Source organism: Coregonus clupeaformis, chromosome 30, assembly GCF_020615455.1.
Source record: "Coregonus clupeaformis isolate EN_2021a chromosome 30, ASM2061545v1, whole genome shotgun sequence".
Taxonomy (NCBI): Eukaryota; Metazoa; Chordata; class Actinopteri; order Salmoniformes; family Salmonidae; genus Coregonus; species Coregonus clupeaformis.
The window spans coordinates 34,765,230-34,789,268 of NC_059221.1; the positions used below are offsets into that span (position 1 = coordinate 34,765,230).

At 44.3% G+C, this 24,039-nt stretch overlaps 1 pseudogene; it reads left to right on the forward strand.

The window, feature by feature from the left end:
• Nucleotides 1-3,014: 3,014 nt before the first annotated feature.
• Nucleotides 3,015-15,159, forward strand: LOC121546434 (annotated as a pseudogene).
• Nucleotides 15,160-24,039: the final 8,880 nt, after the last annotated feature.

The window sequence follows — 24,039 nt, forward strand, 5'->3', positions numbered from 1 at the left end:
GGAAACCTCAACCTGCCTCTCTCGCACAGGACATATCTGATCCCCAGCCCCATGGGCACCCCTACAATTAGTACATACCATTACTTTCCCCAATGCTACACATTCCTTTGTCTCATGCCCTTCTGCACACTTCTCACACCTTGGAACCTCCCTCCTACGCAATGCTGCCACATGCCCATAAGTTTGACACCTGTAACACTGTAATGTATTCGGCACATAAACTCGTACAGGATAACTTACAGTTGAAGTCGGAAGTTTACATACACCTTAGCCAAATACATTTAAACTCAGTTTTTCACAATACCTGACATTTAATCCTAGTAAAAATTCCCTATCTTAGGTCAGTTAGGATCACCACTTTATTTTAAGAATGTGAAATGTCAGAATAATAGTAAAGATAATTATTTATTTCAGCTTTTATTTCTTTCATCACATTCCCAGCGGGTCAGAAGTTTACATACACTCAATTAGTATTTGGTAGCATTGCCTTTAAATTGTTTAACTTGGGTCAAACGTTTCGGGTAGCCTTCCACAAGCTTCCCACAATAAGTTGGGTGAATTTAGGCCCATTCCTCCTGACAGAACTGAGGTAACTGAGTCAGGTTTGTAGGCCTCCTTGCCCGCACACGCTTTTTCAATTCTGCCCACACATTTTCTATAGGATTGAGGTCAGGGCTTTGTGATGGCCACTCCTATACCTCGACTTTGTTGTCCTTAAGCCATTTTGCCACAACTTTGGAAGTATGCTTGGGGTCATTGTTCATTTGGAAGACCCATTTGCGACCAAGATGTAACTTCCTGACTGATGTCTTGAGATGTTGCTTCAATATATCCACATAATTTTCCTTCCTCATGATGCCATCTATTTTGTGAAGTGCACCAGTCCCTCCTGCAGCAAAGCACCCCCACAGCATGATGCTGCCACCCCCGTTCTTCACGGTTGGGATGGTGTTCTTTGGCTTGCAAGCAACCCCCTTTTTCCTCCAAACATAACGATGGTCATTATGGCCAAACAGTTCTATTTTTGTTTCATCAGACCATAGGACATTTCTCCAAAAAGTACGATCTTTGTCCCCATGTGCAGTTGCAAACCGTAGTCTGGCTTTTTTATGGTGGTTTTGGAGCAGTGGCTTCTTCCTTGCTGAGCGGCCTTTCAGGTTATGTCGATATAGGACTCGTTTAACTGTGGATATAGACACTTTTTTACCTGTTTCCTTCAGCATCTTCATAAGGTCCTTTGCTGTTGTTCTGGGATTGATTTGCACTTTTCGCACCAAAGTACGTTCATCTCTAGGAGACAGAACGTGTCTCCTTCCTGAGCGGTATGACGGCTGCGTGGTCCCATGGTGTTTATACTTGCATACTATTGTTTGTACAGATGAACGTGGTACCTTCAGGCGTTTGGAAATTGCTCCCAAGGATGAACCAGACTGTCTTGGCTGATTTCTTTTGATTTTCCCATGATGTCAAGCAAAGAGGCACTGTGTTTGAAGGTAGGCCTTGAAATACATCCACAAGTACACCTCCAATTGACTCAAATGATGTCAATTAGCCTATCAGAAGCTTCTAAAGCCATGACATCATTTTCTGGAATTTTCCAAGCTGTTTAAAGGCACAGTCAACTTAGTGTATTTAAACTTCTGACCCACTGGAATTGTGATACAGTGAATTATAAGTGAAATAATCTGTCTGTAAACAATTGTTGGAAAAATTACTTGTGTCATGCACAAAGTAGATGTCCTAACCGACTTGCCAAAACTATAGTTTGTTAACAAGAAATTTGTGGAGTGGTTGAAAAACGAGTTTTAATGACTCCAACCTAAGTGAATGTAAACTTCCGACTTCAACTGTATATATCCTAACTTCACTTTGTCGGGCAAAGACTCAACTTCAAAACTCAAAAGAACAGACAATGACTCTTCTGTTTCCCCACTCTCGCCACCCTGTTTGCGTCGCACCAAACGACGAGCATCACAAACCTACCAACATGTCATGATGACCTCACACGTTTAGCTAGCTCGAGGCTCGAATCACCGGGAAAAATCTCAATTGTATTCTCCTTGGGTCCTCTCTCCTCGTATCCTTCTCAAAACTCATTGGATAAGAAAGCCAGAGGTCCCGCCCCTCTGATCGTCTCCTCGAATGGGTTTTGAGAAGGAGACAAGAAGAGAGGATGTGAGGTGTATACAATTGAGATCTTCCCACAGATTTGATCATTTAAAGGCCCAGTGCAGTCAAAATTCAGTTTAAAGGGCCTTTAACGCCTCATATCCACCAGATGCATCAAGCTCTTTCTGTTCAGGCGGGGGTGCCGCACTAGGCTGCGGTGCATTCTCTGTACCACATGCGTTCAATATTTACAACTCCTGCATTGCTTTACCTTGCGGTGGTAGCTAGCTATCTTTTAGCAAGTTGAAAAGCAAAGCACGTGCCTCAAGTACAGAAAATGCGGACTAAACAGCTGGCAAAACAAAACACATCTGCTTCTGGTGGACATTGGGCAAAAAGGTCCAATGCAGCCGTTTTTATCTCAATATCAAATAATTTCTTATGGGTAACAATAAATTAATAAAAAAATATACAAAAATAGCTTCTTAGCTAAATGCAATTTCTCAAGCAAGATTTTGCTAGAACTGTCTGGGAGTGGTGTGAGAGGGCAAACAAGCTGAAATATCAGGTGGTCTTTTCAAACAGCTCTTACTCTAAAAGTGCATTTTCATAATTTTCACCATGTTATTTCAACCTCATAGTGTGGATATATATAAAACAAAGTAAAATCACGTTTTGGACTGCACTGGGCCTTTAAAGTATCTCATAGGAACAAATCTGCGGCTATTGGCAGAATCCTTCCGGACGTATTTTGTGACGCACCAAAATGTCCGTGCTGCTGTCCATTTCCATTGCTGAATGTTTTTTTTTTTATTTGCGAAATGTGGGTTTAAACTTAACTACTAAATATAATTGAATAAATCTTAGGAGTAAGAGCTTGAATTAACGACGGTGTCGTTTTCAATATGTTTGCGAAAGGGTTCCGTATCAAGTCCAACACAGTGATTAAATGCTCCGACAGTTGAGGAGTTACTTGCTCCACATTAGACAACTAAACTCAACGATTTACGATGGAGTTGAGCGACGACGACTAGCGTGGTGGCCGACTGGAGCTCCGACGTTTTTCTTATTTTTTAACGACTGATTTCAGCATCCAAAGGATAGGCAGTAATTACACACACGACATTTTTCTAGTCGCCGCTCAACTCCATCGTTGAGTTTAGTCGGCTATCGCTCCATATGCCAGCTACAGGCATCCAGCCTCTTTGCTAGTTAGAAAGGTACCCAGACACAGCCATAGGGAGAGGATTCAGGAGTCTGGGAAAGTTATGGCATGTCGTCTATGCTAGATTCTGACTATGAGAACTGTGGGTCGTTGCATTTGATTTCAATCAGTTTTTGACCGTACCCCTTTTTAATTTGAACAAAACCTCCCATATTTGTCCTTGGTAGAAGTGGTCAGAAAGTGACTCTTTGGACCTGAATCCCAAAACATTCAGGAGATGGAGGTGCCCAAAGTTGACCCATTTTGCATACCCCACCATACCATGAGACATCCATGTCTTCATCACTGGAAAAGATTAACGGTTGAGTTTGATATAATTTAAAAGCTTACAAGAGGGTTGTCACAATTTGATCATTTCTTTAAAATAAAAATAAAAATCTTTAACTTCATTTATAAATTAAACTGCATAAACTCAGATTATTTTCATTTTTCGCATATGTTGTAGTTTATGCCGAGTTCAAAACAACTGGGAAATACAAGGTCAAATCATGACGTCAGTGATCTTCAGGTCAGAAAGTAGGAGCTCTAGAAAGAGGCCGGAGTTCCCGAGTTGGATGACTGTTTAAATCGATTTTTCCCAGTCTGATTTCTTTTTTTTCTCCCAGTTTTTAACGCTCGGAAGTCCGAGATTTCCAAGTTCCGAGCTCCCATTTGTTTTGAACATGGCATTAGACCCTATTTTACATCATCCAAGGTTTTTGAGTTGTGGCTGCATTCGGTTGAGACCATAGAGATAGATAGAGGACTCATCTTTGCCATTATAGCATCTGTGACAGCATGAGCAGTGCCATTGAGGCTATCTCCATTTTGAAGTAGTCAATTTTCTTCTTCATGATTGGATGATCACTCCTGATGACCCGGTTGGACATGACTCCAACAGGGTCACCAGGAGAGATCAGCCAATGAAGTTGGAAGTCACACCCAGTTGACTACATTAAAATGGTGGAAGCCCTCAATGGCGCTGCCCATGCTAAAGCAAGCCTTTTTGCCACTAGTGGCCTCTATCTGTCTTTATGATTGAGACAGCGTGCTTTTGAACACAGGGTGGATGTCATGTTTTGGCTGATAAATGTATTAAAATGGGAATCAAATGGTACAACAAAGATGGTTGGACGTCCAGTGATGAAGACATGGATGTCTCATGGTAGGGTGGGGTGTGCAAAATGGGTCAACTTTCAGCACCTATATCTCCTGAATGTTTTTGCATTCAGGTCCAAAAAGGCACTTTCTGACCACTTCTAACATGGGCAAATATGTATGGAAAGTTTCATTCAAATCTAAAGGGTGAGGTCAAAAAGTGATTGAAATCAAATGGAATGACCCCTGTTCCATTTTCTAGAGTCACACTCACAAACAACTAAATATGTACATGATGCTTATAATTAACTTAGGCTTTTTGTGGAATGACAGCATCACTACATTTCCGGAAAACCTTTTCACATAGATTACAACAATATTTCATATCGCCTCTCTACCCACCTTAGGATGAAGCTGAAAGCTGACAAATCCACAGCCTTTCCCTCTCTGTCTGCGGAGGAACTGTCCGAGTTGGTCCCAAACAAAGAGGAGTTCAATGTAGTGAAGATCAATGCCAACAAGGGAGATGCAGTCACCCTCTACCTGCTTCATAAGAACCCAGTGTTCTTTGAGCTGGAGAAATGTGTCTATCCCACAGGTAGTGTTACAGTCAACATGTCTCAAGTCATGATTGGCTATTACCGCTGTCTATAATGAACACAGTGACTTACTGTAAATACCTTGACAATGGCAGGCTTCATATTCTTGCTCACAACGTTGTGGTTGTTTGTTCCCAGGGCTCCCGTGGCAGTGGGCACCGCCACCATGTCCAGTGCAGAGATGCGGGGCCTGGGCATGAAGGGCAGAGGGGTGTCAGTCCTCCATACCTACATGGACAGCCTGTGGTGAGCGCAGATTAGCCAGTCAAACTCCACACACACACACTGCAGCATGGTTAGTGTCAATACGTATAACCCTGACACAACATTCCCATGTCAATCTACTATCATTAGGGCATTTGGAGACAAGGCTGGTCCTCCCTCCATTCCTGATGTGGACACTGAGGGAGTCGAGGCAGTGTATGGAGAGGAAGAGGAGGGTGATGAACAGACCACTGAGGAGGGTGAAGAACCGTGTCCCAACTCTGATGCTGGTGTCCAGAAGCTCAGCCTGTCTGACGGGGAGGAAGAGGAGGGGGAGCAGGAGAAAAAGAGGAAGGAAAGGAAGACCCAGAGGACCCGAGAAGCCCACAAGGTAATGGTGTCAGATGTTTGTTCACCCGCACCTGCCCGCAATTGCTAATAACCCATCCCTAGGATTTTTAATGAATTTATTTGCAAATTATGGTGGAAAATAAGTATTTGGTCACCTACAAACAAGCAAGATTTCTGGCTCTCACAGACCTGTAACTTCTTCTTTAAGAGGCTCCTCTGTCCTCCACTCGTTACCTGTATTAATGGCACCTGTTTGAACTTGTTATCAGTATAAAAGACACCTGTCCACAACCTCAAACAGTCACACTCCAAACTCCACTATGGCCAAAACCAAAGAGCTGTCAAAGGACACCAGAAACAAAATTGTAGACCTGCACTAGGCTGGGAAGACTGAATCTGCAATAGGTAAGCAGCTTGGCTGGGTCTTTCAGCATGACAATGATCCCAAACACACCGCCCGGGCAACGAAGGAGTGGCTTCGTAAGAAGCATTTCAAGGTCCTGGAGTGGCCTAGCCAGTCTCCAGATCTCAACCCCATAGAAAATCTTTGGAGGGAGTTGAAAGTCTGTGTTGCCCAGCGACAGCCCCAAAACATCACTGCTCTAGAGGAGATCTGAATGGAGGAATGGGCCAAAATACCAGCAACAGTGTGTGAAAACCTTGTGAAGACTTACAGAAAACGTTTGACCTGTGTCATTGCCAACAAAGGGTATATAACAAAGTATTGAGAAACTTTTGTTATTGACCAAATACTTATTTTCCACCATAATTTGCAAATAAATTCATTAAAAATCCTACAATGTGATTTTTTGGCATTTTTTTTCTCATTTTGTCTGTCATAGTTGACGTGTACCTATGATGAAAATTACAGGCCTCTCTCATCTTTTTAAGTGGGAGAACTTGCACCATTGGTGGCTGACTAAATACTTTTTCCCCCACTGAATGTGAAAATCTGTACCCGACCCTAACCTGCTAATATAGAAAATGAGCTTTAGGCTACAGTCAGAGACAGTTTTGCCCGATTTAGATATGTTTCTGCTTATAATTTCCAACATTTTGGTAGGCTATTTGTTAGTCAACTTGTCTATAATTAGATACATGCAGCTTCTCTTCTGTCATTAAATGTTGATCTAGAAGACTAAATAAACCCAGTTCGGCTTTGATGCATATTTGATGTGGTTCAAATACTATCAGCTTTTATGATGCTGATAAAGATAGCATCCCTACAGACGGTATCTAACTGCACATTCACATTCTCTCAAGACGCTGAAAGAAATAAATCATATTTCTCCACTCCTGTTCCCGAGTCAAAATGAAGCCTACATTTGAAAGAGTTAATATTAAGGCTATGTGAGAGGTTATAGACCTACAGTGAGGGAAAAAAGTATTTGATACCCTGCTGATTTTGTATGTTTGCCCACTGACAAAGAAATGATCAGTATAATTTTAATGGTAGGTTTATTTGAACAGTGAGAGACAGAATAACAACAAAAAAATCCTGAAAAACGCATGTCAAAAATGTTATAAATTGATTTGCATTTTAATGAGGGAAATAAGTATTTGACCCCCTCTCAATCAGAAAGATTTCTGGCTCCCAGGTGTCTTTTATACAGGTAATGAGCTGAGATTAGGAGCACATTCTTAAAGGGAGTGCTCCTAATCTCAGCTTGTTACCTGTATAAAAGACACCTGTCCACAGAAGCAATCAATTAGATTCCAAACTCTCCACCATGGCCCAGACCAAAGAGCTCTCCAAGGATGTCAGGGACAAGATTGTAGACCTACACAAGGCTGGAATGGGCTACAAGACCATCGCCAAGCAGCTTGGTGAGAAGGTGACAACAGTTGGTGCGATTATTCGGAAATGGAAGAAACACAAAAAAAACTGTCAATCTCCCTCGGCCTGGGGCTCCATGCAAGTCTCACCTCGTGGAGTTGCAATGATCATGAGAACGGTGAGGAATCAGCCCAGAACTACACGGGAGGATCTTGTCAATGATCTCAAGGCAGCTGGGACCATAGTCACCAAGAAAACAATTGGTAACACACTACGCCAGGGTTCTTCAATTCCGGTCCTGGAGGGCCGAAACACCTCTGTTTTTCATCCTCTCCTTCTAATCAGGGGCTAATTCAGACCTGGGACACCAGGTGAGTGCAATTAACTACCAGGTAGAAATAAAAAACAGAAGTGTTTCGGCCCTCCAGGACCGGAATTGAAGAACCCTGCACTACGCCGTGAAGGACTGAAATCCTGCAGCGCCCGCAAGGTCCCCCTGCTCAAGAAAGCACATATACATGCTCGTCTGAAGTTTGCCAATGAACATCTCAATGATTCAGAGGAGAACTGGGTGAAAGTGTTGTGGTCAGATGAGACCAAAATGGAGCTCTTTGGCATCAACTCAACTCGCCGTGTTTGGAGGAGGAGGAATGCTGGCTATGACCCCAAGAACACCATCCACACCGTCAAACATGGAGGTCGAAACATTATGCTTTGGGGGTGTTTCTCTGCTAAGGGGACAGGACAACTTCACCGCATCAAAGGGACGATGGACGGGGCCATGTACCGTCAAATCTTGGGTGAGAACCTCCTTCCCTCAGCCAGGGCATTGAAAATGTGTTTTGGATGGTTATTCCAGCATGACAATGACCCAAAACACACGGCCAAGGCAACAAAGGAGTGGCTCAAGAAGAAGCACATTAAGGTCCTGGAGTGGCCTAGCCAGTCTCCAGACCTTAATCCCATAGAAAATCTGTGGAGGGAGCTGAAGGTTCTGGTTGCCAAACGTCAGCCTCGAAACCTTAATGACTTGGAGAAGATCTGCAAAGAGGAGTGGGACAAAATCCCTCCTGTGATTTTACATTACATTTACATTTACGTCATTTAGCAGACGCTCTTATCCAGAGCGACTTACAAATTGGTGCATTCACCTTATGATAGCCAGTGGGACAACCACTTTACAAAAACATTTTTTTATTGTATTTTTTTATTCTATTTATATTTTCTACTTTTTTGTTGTTTGTCTCTATATATATATAAAATCTTTTTTTTTATTTTTTTTTTTATGGTGGGGTGGGGTAGGGGGGGTAGAAGGATTACTTCTATACTAGATGAGGTGTGCAAACCTGGTGGCCAACTACAAGACACGTCTGACTTCTGTGATTGCCAACAAGGGTTTTGTCACCAAATACTAAGTCATGTTTTGCAGAGGGGTCAAATACTTATTTCCCAATTTGAAAGTCACTCTGGATAAGAGCGTCTGCTAAATGACGTAAATGTAAATGTAATTAAAATGCAAATCAATTGATAACATTTTTGACATGCGTTTTTCTGGATTTTTTTGTTGTTATTCTGTCTCTCACTGTTCAAATAATCCTACCATTAAAATTATAGACTGATAATTTCTTTGTCAGTGGGCAAACGTACAAATCAGCAGGGGATCAAATACTTTTTTCCCTCACAGTCAGTGTGCAGATCTCAGTTTCCATTTAACCCATCTGAACAGTATGCTACAGTTCCCTTGACGTGCCATAGGCCTATTTGAAGTCCCCCGAATTTGTAGGCGATTATGTTTCTAATAAACTTGAATCTTGGAAATGGTAGGTTTATTTGAACAGTGAGAGACAGAATAACAACAAAAAAATCCAGAAAAACGCATGTCAAAAATGTTATCAATTGATTTGCATTTTAATGAGGGAAATAAGTATTTGACCCCCTCTCAATCAGAAAGATTTCTGTCTCTCAGGTGTCTTTTATACAGGTAACGAGCTGAGATTAGGAGCACACTCTTAAAGGGAGTGCTCCTAATCTCAGCGTGTTACCTGTATAAAAGACACCTGTCCACAGAAGCAAATAAACCTCCCATTAAAATTATAGACTGATCATTTCTTTGTCAGTGGGCAAACGTACAAAATCAGCAGGGGATCAAATACTTTTTTCCCTCACTGTACAGTCAGTGTGCAGATTTCAGTTTCCATTTAACCCATCTGAACAGTAGGCTACAGTTCCCTTGACGTGCCATAGGCCTATTTGAAGTCCCCGTCTTGTCACTGTCGAATTTGTAGGCTATAGCGCCTCACAATCCTCACACATAACATAGCCGGCACTGCTATCATCCTCTTTTACCACTTCACCAAATCTTTCCCAAACATGACTTTTCTGGCCCCCCCTTCTCTTTATTTTCAACTCTCCAATTCGCAGTGTTTCTCTTAATGAATTAAACTCTGACATTATCCTTTTTGCTTCCGTGGATTGACGTTAACTTTTTCTGCCCGTTCCCAAAAGCATTTGGCATGTAAGCTATTTGCCGCATGTACAGTTAAGCCCTAAAAGTTTAGGCTTACGCACTAATACCAGATAACCTAAAAGAATGAAAGAAAAACCTAAATGTAGCCTATATATATAAATTGCACAAGAAGGTATTGTTTGCTCTTTATTCAACCTGCCCGCCACCCACCCGCCCTTCATCTACACAATATTTAATGACCCTGCGGATATAACCATGGGGACTGCAGGTTATGAGTTTTTCCACATTTTGTTACGTTACAACCTTAATCTAAAATCGATTAAATAAAACATTTTCCTCATCAATTTTCACACAATACGCCATAATGACAATGCGAAAACAGGTTTGTAGATTATTTTGCAAAGAAAAAAAAAAGAAAAAAAGAAAAACCTTATTTACATAAGTATTCAGACCCTTTGCTATGAGGCTCGAAATTGAGCTCAGGTCCATCCTAATTCCATTGATCATCCTTGAGATGTTTCTACAAGTCTCTGAATGTCCTTGAGTGGCCCAGCCAGAGCCCGGACTTGAACCCGATCTCTGGAGAGTCCTGAAAATAGCTGTGCGGAAACACTCTCCATTCAACCTGACAGTTTGAGACGATCTGCAGAGAAGAATGGGAGAAACTTCCCAAAGACAGGCGTGCCAAGCATGTAGTGTCATACCCAAGAAGACTTGAGGCTGTAATCGCTGCGAAAGGTGCTTCAACAAAGTACTGAGTAAAGGGTCTGAACACTTATGTAAATATGATATTTTGGTTTTTTATTTTTTAAACATTTGCAAACATTTCTAAAAACCTGTTTTTGCTTGGTCATTATCGGGTATTGTGTGTAGATTGATGAGGGGGGAAAAACAATTTGATCCATTTTAGAATAAGTCTGTAACGTAACAAAATGTGGAAAAAGTCAAGGGGTCTGAATACTTTCTGAATGCGCTGTAACTGCCAAATTAAAGGAAACACCAACATAAAGTGTCTTAATACGGTGTTGGGCCACCACGAGCCACCAGAACAGCTTCAATGCGCCTTGGCATAGATTCTACAAGTGTCTGGAACTCTATTGGAGGGATGCGACAACATTCTTCCACGAGAAATTCGTTCATTTGGTGTTTTATTGATGGTGGTGGAAAATGCTGTCTCAGGCACCTCTCTAGTACAGTATCTCCCATAAGTGTTCAGTTCTGATTATTTTGAGACCCCTCTTTGAAAGTCACTGATATATCTTCTTCTAGCCATGGTAGCCAAAATATTGGGCAACTGGGCATTTTTATACATTACCCTAAGCATGATGGGATGTTAATTGCTTAATTAACTCAGGAACCACACTTGTGTGGAAGCACCTGCTTTTAATATACTTTGTATCCCTCATTTTCTCAAGTCTTTTCTTTATTTTGGCAGTGGTATGTGTCCGTGTGTTTGGGTCTAATTGAGAAGAGTATTCTTTGCTCTAGTGTTATGTTAGCTACTTTTCCCAAAGAAATGACGTTGTCCTTGATGGCAAACATGTTTGATGTGTGTCTTTCTTTGACAAAGTATCTTATTGCATAAATAGCCATGTATTGACGAACAAAACACCTTCTTGTTAGACATCTTCTTCATACAGCACAGTACTCAATGTCTGTCTGTCTGGCTGTCTGTCTGTCCTTACAGAGCAGATGGATGCCCTGCTGAGGTAGTGTTTCCTCCACGCGCTCAAGAGCAAAGTCCGAGCTCCCCCTGCTGACCACTACCTTTCTGTGCATCCACATGTTCTCCTGCTGGTAAACACTACCCGGGGACATTGAGAGTTGCATTACATGTTTTTTGCACACATTTTCCCCTGACATCAGTGCATACCTGCAAAAGTTGTAGCCTACCTCAAGTTAGGATTCTGCTAAAGAGAGGTAGCCTTGAACTGAACACTCATAGGAATTGTTGTTTTACAGTCCAAGTGGAAAGCAACTTGACATCAAGAAATCAAGCTATACAAAGGTAACTCTTAGAATAAGAGTGGTCCTTGACTTGACTTGTAAAGAACGTATGCAATTATGTTTCTAATAAACTTGAATCTTGGAAAGTTGATGGCAAAACCCACACAATTCAGCTTGACTCTTCATCAATGATCACTGAATTATCCCTTAAATCCTAAGTCTAATGTTTTGTCCCCAGTTATCCAAGTTCCTTCAGAGCATGCAGCAGCAGCACAGCCTGGTGAGAGTGAAGGAGCTGGGTAAAGGGGTGGAGGGCATCATAGAGGTGGACTGGAAGAACCCAGAGTGAGTATAGCCTCCTCCACTCATGACATTTATCAAGGGAACTTGAGGCTAGAAGCAGTGAAGAGTGTTTTACTACTCCTCTGCTGCCTCTAGACTGCGCTCTTTCCGCACCCCAGAGGATCCTGGGACAGAGGAGGCCCCAGTGGAGGTGGGAGGAGGGAAGGGGGAGAAGCTCTACCATCCGCCTGAGATCACTACCCTCTACAGGGTGTCCTCTTGTCTGGAGCTTCTGTTTGAAGATGCCAAGAAGAGGTGAGTCTGGGTACATGCCTGTGTGTATGTAGTCTTTTTTATGTGTTAATTATTTTTTGTTTTTTTGTTGTACTGACATGTCAGTGCTCTCTCTCAAAGGAAAGGAACAGTACTCCAACCAGCAGAAGTGAGAACAATCATCACAGATTATGTGAAGAGGAATGAGCTGGTGGAGGAGAATAACAAAAGGTGAGATGATTGCATGGACTTCAAAGCTTTCACTCAAGACTTTAAGTGATGATTTAAGACGTACAATATCAAGTTGTTTGGGAGATGCACTGCCAGCGCAAATATCATGCCCCAAGAAAATATCTGTTTAAGATGGGAGCTGTCAACAATCCTATATTAACACATTCTTATGTCATCATTAATCCGATCCTATGTGACTGCCTACTTGAGAAGTCAGAGGACCAGGAGATGGGAGCACTAAAGTGGGACGACCTCTTCAGCAGGTAAACAGCTATGGGTAGTGAAACACTGTCCAACAGGTGACCACTACGATAAAGCATGAAAAGTGTATGCACTCACTACTGGATAAGAGCGTCTGCTAAATGACTAAAATGTATAATGTAAAGTCATGATGCATTACTGGCCTTGGATTATGACTAAACATCGCCATCTTGTGTCCACAGGACGCTAGACAAAATACAGCAATGCCACCAGCTGGTCTTCCCTGGCCAGCCACCCATAGTAAAGAAGGGCCACATTGAGCCCATAGACATCTCTGAGGCCTCCAGGGGCTCCAACCAGAAGGTACAGCCATGGCAACATCTTTACAATCTTTCATGTTTTAAAGCAGCACTCCTCAATCTTTGTGATTAATAAAATATCCGTCCATCCCGCCGTTCCTCCCTTCTCTGGAGGTGATCATGATAAAGAACCTGGAGGTGTATGGTCTGGACCCCACGGCAGTGTCAGTCGCCCTGCAGCACAGAGTCCAGGCCAGCTCAGCCCTGAACGCCGTCCCTGGCTCCAAGGACCGAGTCCTGGTCCAGATACAAGGAAACCAGGTCCAGCAAGTCGGCAAACTGCTGCTAGGTTCGCAAACATTTCCTTTTGGTAACCCCATGACAAGGCTGTCTTCATACCGACTATTTATTTAACAGGTGTTTATGTGCATAATTTCTAAGGCTTCTTCCCACTTTATTTTGTAGATAAGTACCAAATTCCCCGCAAGTACATCCAGGGACTAGACAAAGTTCAGAATCCTGGAAAGAAGAAATAGTAAAACCTCAACATTTCATCAACAAGTATGTATAGCTGTGAAAACAAGTTTACTCCAGGATTAGCTAAATTGATGTTATCATTAATGTTACATTGTGCTAGCCTAGATGCCAGCCTGAGATGTCAGTTCAGTTAGAATATGCCACTCAATTAGAATATGACCTGTCCAATCATCATCCTCTGAGTCTGAGTGGGGTTAGCAATACCTGACATTTTTTATTTTTTTTATTTCACCTTTATTTAACCAGGTAAGCCAGTTGAGAACAAGTTCTCATTTACAACTGCGACCTGGCCAAGATAAAGCAAAGCAGTGCGATAAAAACAACAACACAGAGTTACATATGGGGTAAAACAAAACATAAAGTCAAAAAATACAACAGAAAATATATATACAGTGTGTGCAAATGTAGCAAGTTATGGAGGTAAGGCAATAAATAGGCTATAGTGCAAAATAATTACAATTAGTATTAACACTGGAATGATAGATGTGCAAGAGATTATGTGCAAATAGAGATACTGGGGTGCAAATGAGCAAAATAAATAACAATATAGGGATGAGGTAGTTGGGTGGGCTAATTTCAGATGGGCTGTGTACTGGTGCAGTGATCGGTAAGGTGCTCTGACAACTGATGCTTAAAGTTAGTGAGGGAGATAAGAGTCTCCAGCTTCAGAGATTTTTGCAATTCGTTCCAGTCATTGGCAGCAGAGAACTGGAAGGAATGGCGGCCAAAGGAGGTGTTGGCTTTGGGGATGACCAGTGAGATATACCTGCTGGAGCGCATACTACGGGTGGGTGTTGCTATGGTGACCAATGAGCTAAGATAAGGCGGGGATTTGCCTAGCAGTGATTTATAGATGGCCTGGAGCCAGTGGGTTTGACGACGAACATGTAATGAGTACCAGCCAACAAGAGTGTACAGTTCACAGTGGTGGGTAGTGTATGGGGCTTTGGAGACAAAACGGATGGCACTGTGATAGACTACATCCAATTTGCTGAGTAGAGTGTTGGAGGCTATTTTGTAAATGACATCACTGAAGTCAAGGATCGGTAGGATAGTCAGTTTTACGAGGGCATGTTTGGCAGCATGAGTGAAGGAGGCTTTGTTGCGAAATAGGAAGCCGATTCTGGATTTAACTTTGGATTGGAGATTCTTAATGTGAGTCTGGAAGGAGAGTTTACAGTCTAACCAGACACCTAGGTATTTATAGTTGTCCACATACTCTAGGTCAGACCCGTCGAGAGTAGTGATTCTAGTCGGGTGGGCGGATGCCAGCAGCGTTCGATTGTCACGCCCTGGCTCTGGGGACTCTTTAATGTTGAGCCAGGGTGTTAGTTCCTATGTTTAGTTATTTTCTATGTTGTGTTCTAGTTCGTGTTTTCTATGTTGGCCAGGGTGGTTCCCAATCAGAGGCAGCTGATTCTCGTTGTCTCTGATTGGGAACCATACTTAGGCAGCCTGTTGGCACTTTTGTTTTGTGGGATCTTGTTCCGGAAGGTTTGTGTTCAACCCAGGACTTCACGTATCGTTTGTTTTGTTGTTTTTGTTCGTGTGTGTACTAGAAATAAAGAATGTACGCATATCACGCTGCGCCTTGGTCCGTCACTTCCTTGAACGATCGTGACAGAAGATCCCACCAAAACAGGACCAAGCAGCGTGTTCTGGAACAAACGTCGGGTAAGGAACAGGAGGTTACTCTAGTGGATGTCCTCCTCGGTTGGGGGAAGATCACGGAGGAGGAGGCCGTCCGCTACCGGAGGGCGATGAGGGAGGATGCCCAGGCAGGAGAGGAGAAGCGGCGCCAACCGGGTCGTCGTCAGACACGCAAGAGGCAACCCCAATACATTTTTTGGGGGGGGGGCACACGGCATGGACGACGGGGATGCTGGAGGCAGCTACAGGACGTATCGGCGGATTAGGAGAGGAGGCCACCAGGTTTGGGGGGCTGGAAGGGAGGTTGGCAGAGCCTAGCGGTAGAGCAGAGCCAACTCCCCGTACTCAGGCTAGGCAGCGTGAGACTGGGCAGGTTCTGAGGTATGCGGAGCTGCGTACTGTGCCGCGAGTTGTCCGGCACAGTCCTGTACGTCCTGTGCTAGCACCACGCACGTATCGTGCTAAGGTGGGCATGCAGCCAGGACGGAGTGTGCCGGCTCAACGCTCGTGGCCTCCAGTACCCCTCCTCGGTCCCGGATATCCTGCGCCAGTGCCACGTGCTGTAGTGCCAGTACGAGTGCACAGCCCTGTACGTCCTGTGCTGATGCCTCACACAGAGTGTGTAGTAATAGGCATTCAGCCAGGACGGGTTTTGTCAGCTCTTCGCTCCAGACCTCCAGTCCGTCTCCACAGCCCGGTCCGGCCTGTTCCTGCTCCCTGCACCAAGCCAGTGGTGCGCGTCGTCAGCCCGGTCCGGCCTGTTCCTGCTCCCCGCACCAAGCCAGTGGTGCGCGTCGTCAGCCCGGTCCGGCCTGTTCCTGCTCCCCGCACCAAGCCTGTGGTGCGTGTCGCCAGCCCGGTCCGGCACGTTCCTGCTCCCCGCACCAAGCCAGTGGTGCGCGTCGTCAGCCCGGTCCAGCCCGTTCCTGCTCCCCGCACCAAGCCAGTGGTGCGCGTCGCCAGCCCGGTCCGGCCTGTTCCTGCTCCCCGCACCAAGCCAGTGGTGCGTGTCGCCAGCCCGGTCCGGCCTGTTCCTGCTCCCCGCACCAAGCCTGTGGTGCGCGTCGTCAGCCCGGTCCGGCCCGTTCCTGCTCCTCGCACCAAGCAAGGGGTGCGCGTCGTCAGCCCGGTCCAGCCCGTTCCTGCTCCCCGCACCAAGCCAGTGGTGCGCGTCGCCAGCCCGGTCCGGCCTGTTCCTGCTCCCCGCACCAAGCCAGTGGTGCGCGTCGTCAGCCCGGTCCGGCCCGTTCCTGCTCCCCGCACCAAGCCAGTGGTGCGCGTCGCCAGCCCGGTCCGGCCTGGTCCTGCTCCCCGCACCAAGCCAGTGGTGCGCGTCGTCAGTCCGGCACAGCCCGTGCCTGTTCCACCGGTGCCTGGTCAGGCACCGGTCAGCTGCTCCACACCGGAGCCTGAGCAATCCGCTCCACCGGTGTCCAGTCCAGCTCCGGCCAGCGGGACCAGACCAGGGGCGCTACGGGGGGGTAGCGAGAGAGTGGTGGTCACGCCCGAAGCCGGATCCGCCTCCGAGACGGTATGCCCACCCGGCCCCTCCCCTGTGGTGTTTGGTTGGCGCGGTCGCAGTCCGCGCCTTTGGGAGGGGTACTGTCACGCCCTGGCTCAGGGGACTCTTTAATGTTGAGCCAGGGTGTTAGTTCCTATGTTTAGTTATTTTCTATGTTGTGTTCTAGTTCGTGTTTTCCATGTTGGCCAGGGTGGTTCCCAATCAGAGGCAGCTGATTCTCGTTGTCTCTGATTGGGAACCATACTTAGGCAGCCTGTTGGCACTTTTGTTTTGTGGGATCTTGTTCCGGAAGGTTTGTGTTCAACCCAGGACTTCACGTATCGTTTGTTTTGTTGTTTTTGTTCGTGTGTGTACTAGAAATAAAGAATGTACGCATATCACACTGCGCCTTGGTCCGTCACTTCCTTGAACGATCGTGACATCGATTGAAGAGCATGCATTTAGTTTTACTAGTGTTTAAGAGCAGTTGGAGGCTACTGAAGGAGTGTTGTATGGCATTGAAGCTCGTTTGGAGGTTTGTTAACACAGTGTCCAATGAATGGCCAGATGTATACAAAATGGTGTTGTCTGCGTAGAGGTGGATCTGAGAGTCACCAGCAGCAAGAGCGACATCATTGATATACACGGAGAAAAGAGTCGGCCCAAGAATTTAACCCTGTGGCACCCCCATAGAGACTGCCATAGGTCCAGACAACAGGCCCTCCGATTTGACACATTGAACTCTATCTGAGAAGTAGTTGGTGAACCAGGCGAGGCAGTCATTTGAGAAACCAAGGCTATTTAGTCTGCCAATAAGAATGCGATGGTTGACAGAGTCGAAAGCCTTGGCCAGGTCGATGAAGACGGCTGCACAGTACTGTCTATTATTGATCACGGTTATAATATCGTTTAGGACCTTGAGCGTGGCTGAAGTGCACCCATGACCAGCTCGGAAACCGGATTCCATAGCGGAGAAATGGTCGAATCCCACTGTTACTGTTGAAAAGGTGACCCAATCATTAAAATATGCCCGCACTGTGTTCCATAGAAACAGCCCTCATTAATAATACAATGCCAAACAGTTTCTATACCAGAGTTACCAGGTTGAGAAAGTGAAGCAAGTCTCTCAGTCTTGCATCCAGGCTAACATTGTTCTCTCTGTAGCCTCAAAATCAGGGAAACTTTAAATAAATAGGCCGTATTATTGTACATAAAATATTTTGGTAAGGAATGGGTTGGTATTATTTTTTAGATTTATTTAGGATCTCTATTAATTATTTGCCTTAAAAAAGTAAAATTATACTGATAAGAAGCGATGAGATTTTTCCCTAAATACAGTATATGACGTCTGCTTTGAAGAGGTTTTTATCTGAATGACCCAAATGTCAGTGTCCACAAACAATTCCATAGTGACAGACAGAATGCAGTAACTTGTCTCTGACAAAGTCTGAGCTGTTAGAAGTGCTGGTTTTGTAAGTGTTATTACACCACTAAATCTGTAGCTAAGCAGTAAGCCTGTCATATATTGGCATGTTAAGAAGACGTCAATATTGTGAAAATACAGTGGTCAAGATTTGGAACGTTGCAACAAAACCTACAATCACATACTTCTGTAATGGAGTCACTGGTTCCATCAAGTTTACACTGCATTAGACAACATTGTCAGATTAAATAAATATATTTACTAATCCATTTAAATGTCAAATGTATTTTATATCCATCCAAATTTTGTGGTTTAAAGGAAAAAATGATTATAGCCCATATGAAAAAGAAATATAAGTACATTTTTTATATTTTTTATTTCACCTTTATTTAACCAGGTAAACCAGTTGAGAACAAGTTCTCATTTACAACTGCGACCTGACATTTAATACTATATATTTGAAACAGTAGCTAACATGTTTTAAATGCCTTTTGCATGTGGGTAAAGAATGTGAGGACACCATTACAGCAGTATCCATAACAAATGACCCTCAATAATGTAGCTCATTTAATATCAAAACAACTCTATCAAGCAGGCTTAAGCAAACCGCAGACAATGCTATCACTCCAAAATATTTGTTGACAAAACAATCAAGATAGCATTTGTTAATCCCGGGCACCTTTTTTAGGAAATTAAAAAGGCTACTGCCAGTAACGGAGCTCTCCCTTAATTGTATATCTTTCTCTTTTTGTTTGTATTGTGATTGAAAACCTATTCTAGGAAATTAATTCTGACTGCATGTGCAAACATCGCAGATGTCATTCTGCTGTGACCATTGACTGGGTGCTCTTATCCTACTTTTACAGAGCAACAAAATGAGTAAAATACACAAACACTAACCGGGTGAGATGATTAAACTGTTTTGTAGAGTTCCTGGTCAATTATAGATGTCTGGAGAAACACTAACCATTTATGAATGTGTGTTATGAGAACTTGTTTTCCACTGTTCTGACAAACTAAAGTTTGAAACAGACTCACTGACCCCCAAGTACCTCAAGCTTCGTCCAGACCTAGACAAGGCTAAAGTGTTATAAATGGCAAATAGCCAGTCTACTTCTGAGCAGGACTTTGCTAGTCTTGCTATGGGAGAAAACCTGTCAGACACAGGCTATGAACTTCTGACGGAACTTGGCCTGAGTGCAGGCGTACAGGTACATGTTGATGGATGCATTACTGAGGCTCAGCATGCTACCAATGTCAGCCGCCACGTTGATCTGCAGGTTGAAGTCGTTGCGATGCTGGCCTTAGAAATTGGTGGTACGTAGGATGATCTGGGAGACGGCGCGGGGGATGGATAGCAGCACAAAGCTCTTGGATGAGGAAAGGTAGGACGTAGGCCACGAAGAAACCAGGGCTCACGGCTCCAGAACGGCTCCTCAAATCAAACTTTAAAGTGTTACTGTAGTAATTACAGTGTTACTACAAAAATCCAATGTAAAGTGTTACTGACAGAACTGTAGAAATTAAAAGAGCAATACTATTTCTGACTAAATAAGTACATCGTGGTAAAATTTGACATTGATCTCCAGCACCACAATGAAAACGAGCACCAGGGTGTCAGCTACAGAGATGACCATCAGGTAGAAGGTGCTGGACTTGGACAGCAGGCAGTTCCTCTGCCAGAAGATGAGGAAGGTAACAATGTTGGCTAGAGGAGGTTTTGGTATTATTAGGGTTTCGCCATTGGAAACAAATGAAGCATATAATCATACATGCATAGCATAAACCAAGCTTACAGTATATCAGCCTTCTCTTAATGTTACTATAGCCATATATCATTTCATCAAAGAAAGACTCATTATATCCATTATCCTTTAAATGCAGTATACATCAGATTTTACTAGTTAATTTGTGGAAGAAATAACATGCATATTCTGATAAATGTGTGCAGAGCAAATTAACACGTTTTCCTACAACTCCCCTAGTTATTGTACTCATCCATCTGTATAAGACAGCATTAGATACCTAGCAGCAGTTAGTTCTATAGGTATACTTACAGGGGATGCCCACTATAGCCAGGGCTTGGTAGAACACACCCTGCAGAGTGACAATCCAGTGTTCCTCTTGAGGGTTTACCCATCATATTTACTGTATTAGCAGAAACAGCATCCAGGAGAGTGCCTCTCCTCTCAGCATCACCAGCACATATCTGTGCTAGGGTCATATCGCTGAGGGTTAACCCCTCACACGCAAACAGACACACAAACATGCACACACAGTGTCTGTATTTACCAATTGTTAATCATTACTCTGTGACAATCTCTGAGGCACACACAAGCTTATTGGCTGGACTACGGAGGTTGGCACTTGAAAATCCTACTCACCTTGTGTGCCTCTAAAGACACATCTTCCAGTCCACTCACCTATCTGCTTTTCTCATCTCATACTGATATGGTTGTTGTTTTTCCCTTTTTACACATCTTTCATAATCTGATGACCCTGATGAAGACCTAGGGTCTTTCTTTCTGGCTAGTAAACATTTACTTTGACATCCAGCACCTACTCAAAGCCATTGGATCTGTGTATGTTCTATCTCTTCTCATTCAAAATACACTGAACAAAAATATAAACACAACATCTAAAATGTTGGTCCCATGTTTTATGAGCTGGAATAAAAGATCCCAGAAATGTTCTATATGTTCAAAAAGCGTATTTCTCTAAAATGATGTGCACAAATGTGTTTACATCCCTGTTAGTGAGCATTTCTCCTTTGCTAAAATAATCCATCCACCTGACAGGTGTGGCATATCAATAAGCTGATTAAACAGCATGATCATTACACAGGTGCACCTTGTACTGGTGGACAATAAAATGCCACTCTAAAATGTGCAGTTTTGCCACACAACACAATGCCACAGATGTCTCAAGTTTTGAGGGAGTGTGCAATTGGCATGCTGACTGCAGGAATGTCCACCAGAGCTGTTGCCAGAGAATTGAATGTTAATTTCTCATAAGCCGCCTCCAACGTCGTTTTTTTTGTTGATAATTTGGTAGTACGTCCAACCGGCCTCACAACCGCAGACCACGTGTAACCACGCCAGCCCAGGACCTCCCACGTCTGACTTCTTCACCTGCGGAATCATCTGAGACCAGCCACCCGGACAACTGATGAAACTGTGGGTTTGCACAACCAAATAATTTCTGCCCAAACTGTCAGAAACCGTCTCAGGGAAGCTCATCTGTGTGCTCGTCATCCTCACCAGGGTCATGACCTGACTGCAGTTCGGTGTCGTAACCGACATCAGTGGGCAAATGCTCACCTTCAATGGCCACTGGCACGCTGGAGAAGTGTGCTCTTCACAGATTAAATCCAGTTTCAACTGTACCGGGCAGATAGCAGCAGTATGGCGTCGTGTGGGAGAGCAGTTTGCTGATGTCAACGTTGTGAATAGAGTGCCCCAAGGTAGCGGTGGGGTTATGGTATGGGCAGGCATAAGCTACGGACAACAAACACAACTGCATTTTCATCGATGGCAATTTCAATGCACAGAGATTCTGTGACGAGATCCTGAGACCCAATGTCTTGCCATTCATCCGCCGCCATCACCTCTTGTTTCAGCATGATAATGCACGGCCTCATGTCGCAAGGATCTGCACACAATTCCTGGAAGCTGATAATGTCCCAGTTCTTCAATGGCCTGCATACTCACCAGACAAGTTTGGGATGCTCTGGCTCGACGTGTATGACAGCGTGTTCAGGTTCCTGCCAATATACAGCAACTTCGCACAGCCATTGAAGAGGAGTGGGACAACATTCCACAGGTCACAATCAACAGCCTGATCAACACTATGTGATGGAGATGTGTCGCGCTGCATGAGGCAAATGGTGGTCACACCAGATACTGACTGGTTTTCTGATCCACACCCCTACCTTTTTTTAAGGTATCTGTGACCACCAGATGCTTATATGAACTGTAACTCAGTAAAATCTTTGAAATTGATGCATGTTCTGTTTATATTTTTGTTCAGTATATAATGGCCCAATACATTGGCCTGTCAGAATGGGAATAACACCTGAGTTGGTAATGTCTGCTATGCTGTACCATCTCCACATTGACATGACATGACCGTAAGCATTTCAGACTGGAGAGTCAGGGGCTGGGTAGATCAGCTATAGCACTCCATTACTGCAGTTGTCTGCTAATAAATGAGCTCCGCCTCTAAGGATTTTAGTTGACAACTAAGGGACTGTTTGTCTAGACAACACTTAGTGTCTGCATTCTCTTTCCCAGTCCCTTTTGAAGTGATACTGTGAAAAAAAAACATTCAGACTCTGACTGGAATATGGCTTGAAAGAGAGCATTAATTAAATGGATGAGATAACTCTCTCTCAGACCCATTGTGTGTTGTCTCAGACTATAATATGCAGATTCACCCTCTCTCTCTCCTCTCTTGGCTGACTGTTTGGGGGGAGAGGACATCCAGACTCACCCTCTCTCTCTCCTCTCATGGCTGACTGTTTGGGGGGAGAGGACATCTATCTGTGTATGTGTCTAGTGGTGCAGACACTGTTAGCCAGGCAGCATAGCAGGGAGTCCCTAGATATGCACTCCTAGGCTGGTCCCCATCCGTCTGCCACTGCCACAACCTGTAGGCTATGACGTCAAAAGTAGTGCATTATAAGGTATAGGGTTACATAACCAAATGTAATGCTAAACATTTGTCCTATAAATTGATGACAAATTCTTCCTGCTCCGATCTCATCAGAAACAGATGAAGCCTATGTTTTATTGAGGAGTTTAGTATACTGCTGAAGCCAGCCAACAGATGGCACTGTGTGGATATTTATGGTAAAGGATCCTTTCCAATGGTTTGATCTTCTCTGTGCTCACATTTTCAATGCCACAAGCAAGGAATCGCTAGCCTAAAGACATCTCTGTGCAAAGGTTCAACACTGAAGATCGTTTACCGTTGTCCCCATGGAATGACTGGCCCCAGGAAGTGAGTGATGGCATTTGGTGCACTGACGGGGAACACAATGACAGTAATGACAATAATCATGGCTTCAGGCTTCAATTTAGTAGATAATATGTTCCAGCGATGTGATTTTCCAACTTAACCTCAATTACTCCTTTGTCCTGGGTTGCTTGCCTGCTTGACATTTTACACAACGGCACGCCAACCCCACTGATTAGAGGTGGATAGAAAGGGATTTCTGCTGCTCATAAAACATGTTGAAAGCAGAGGGGAATGCCTTGGAGGAGGAGTGAACATCTCCAATAGACTCTAACCGCAGACTTCATCTGTCAGGCCCCACCTCATCTCTCAGGCCCCTCTCAGAAGTTACAAACGTCACTTCCAGGCTTGACACATGAGACTACAATGATGGCATAGCCTAAACGAAAAACTCTGATAATACTTTTATTTCCCTTTTGACCCACATTTTAATAGCATAGAGAATCAGGGGAAATCCAAAATATCAAATGTGTCACTTAAACACAAGCAGGAGATGAGAGGGGCCTGAGAGATGAGAGGGAGGGGCCTGATATATTAGGGGGAGGGGCCTGATATATGAGGTGGGAGGGGTCTGATATGAGAGGGAGGGGCCTGATAGGTGAGGGGGAGGGGCCAGGGAGGTGGGAGGGTCCTGAGAGACGAGGGGGATGGGCCTGAGATATTAGGGGGAGGGGCCTGATATATGAGGGGGAGGGGCCTGCTATGTGAGGGGGAGATCCTGAGAGATGAGAGGGAGGGGCCTGAGAGATGAGAGGGGCCTGAGCGATGAGGGTGAGGGACCTGAGAGATGAGGGGGAGAGACCTGAGAGATGAGGTCTGCAGCTGGACCCCTCTCAACAACACAGGCATGTAACTGTTTGAAAAGACAGG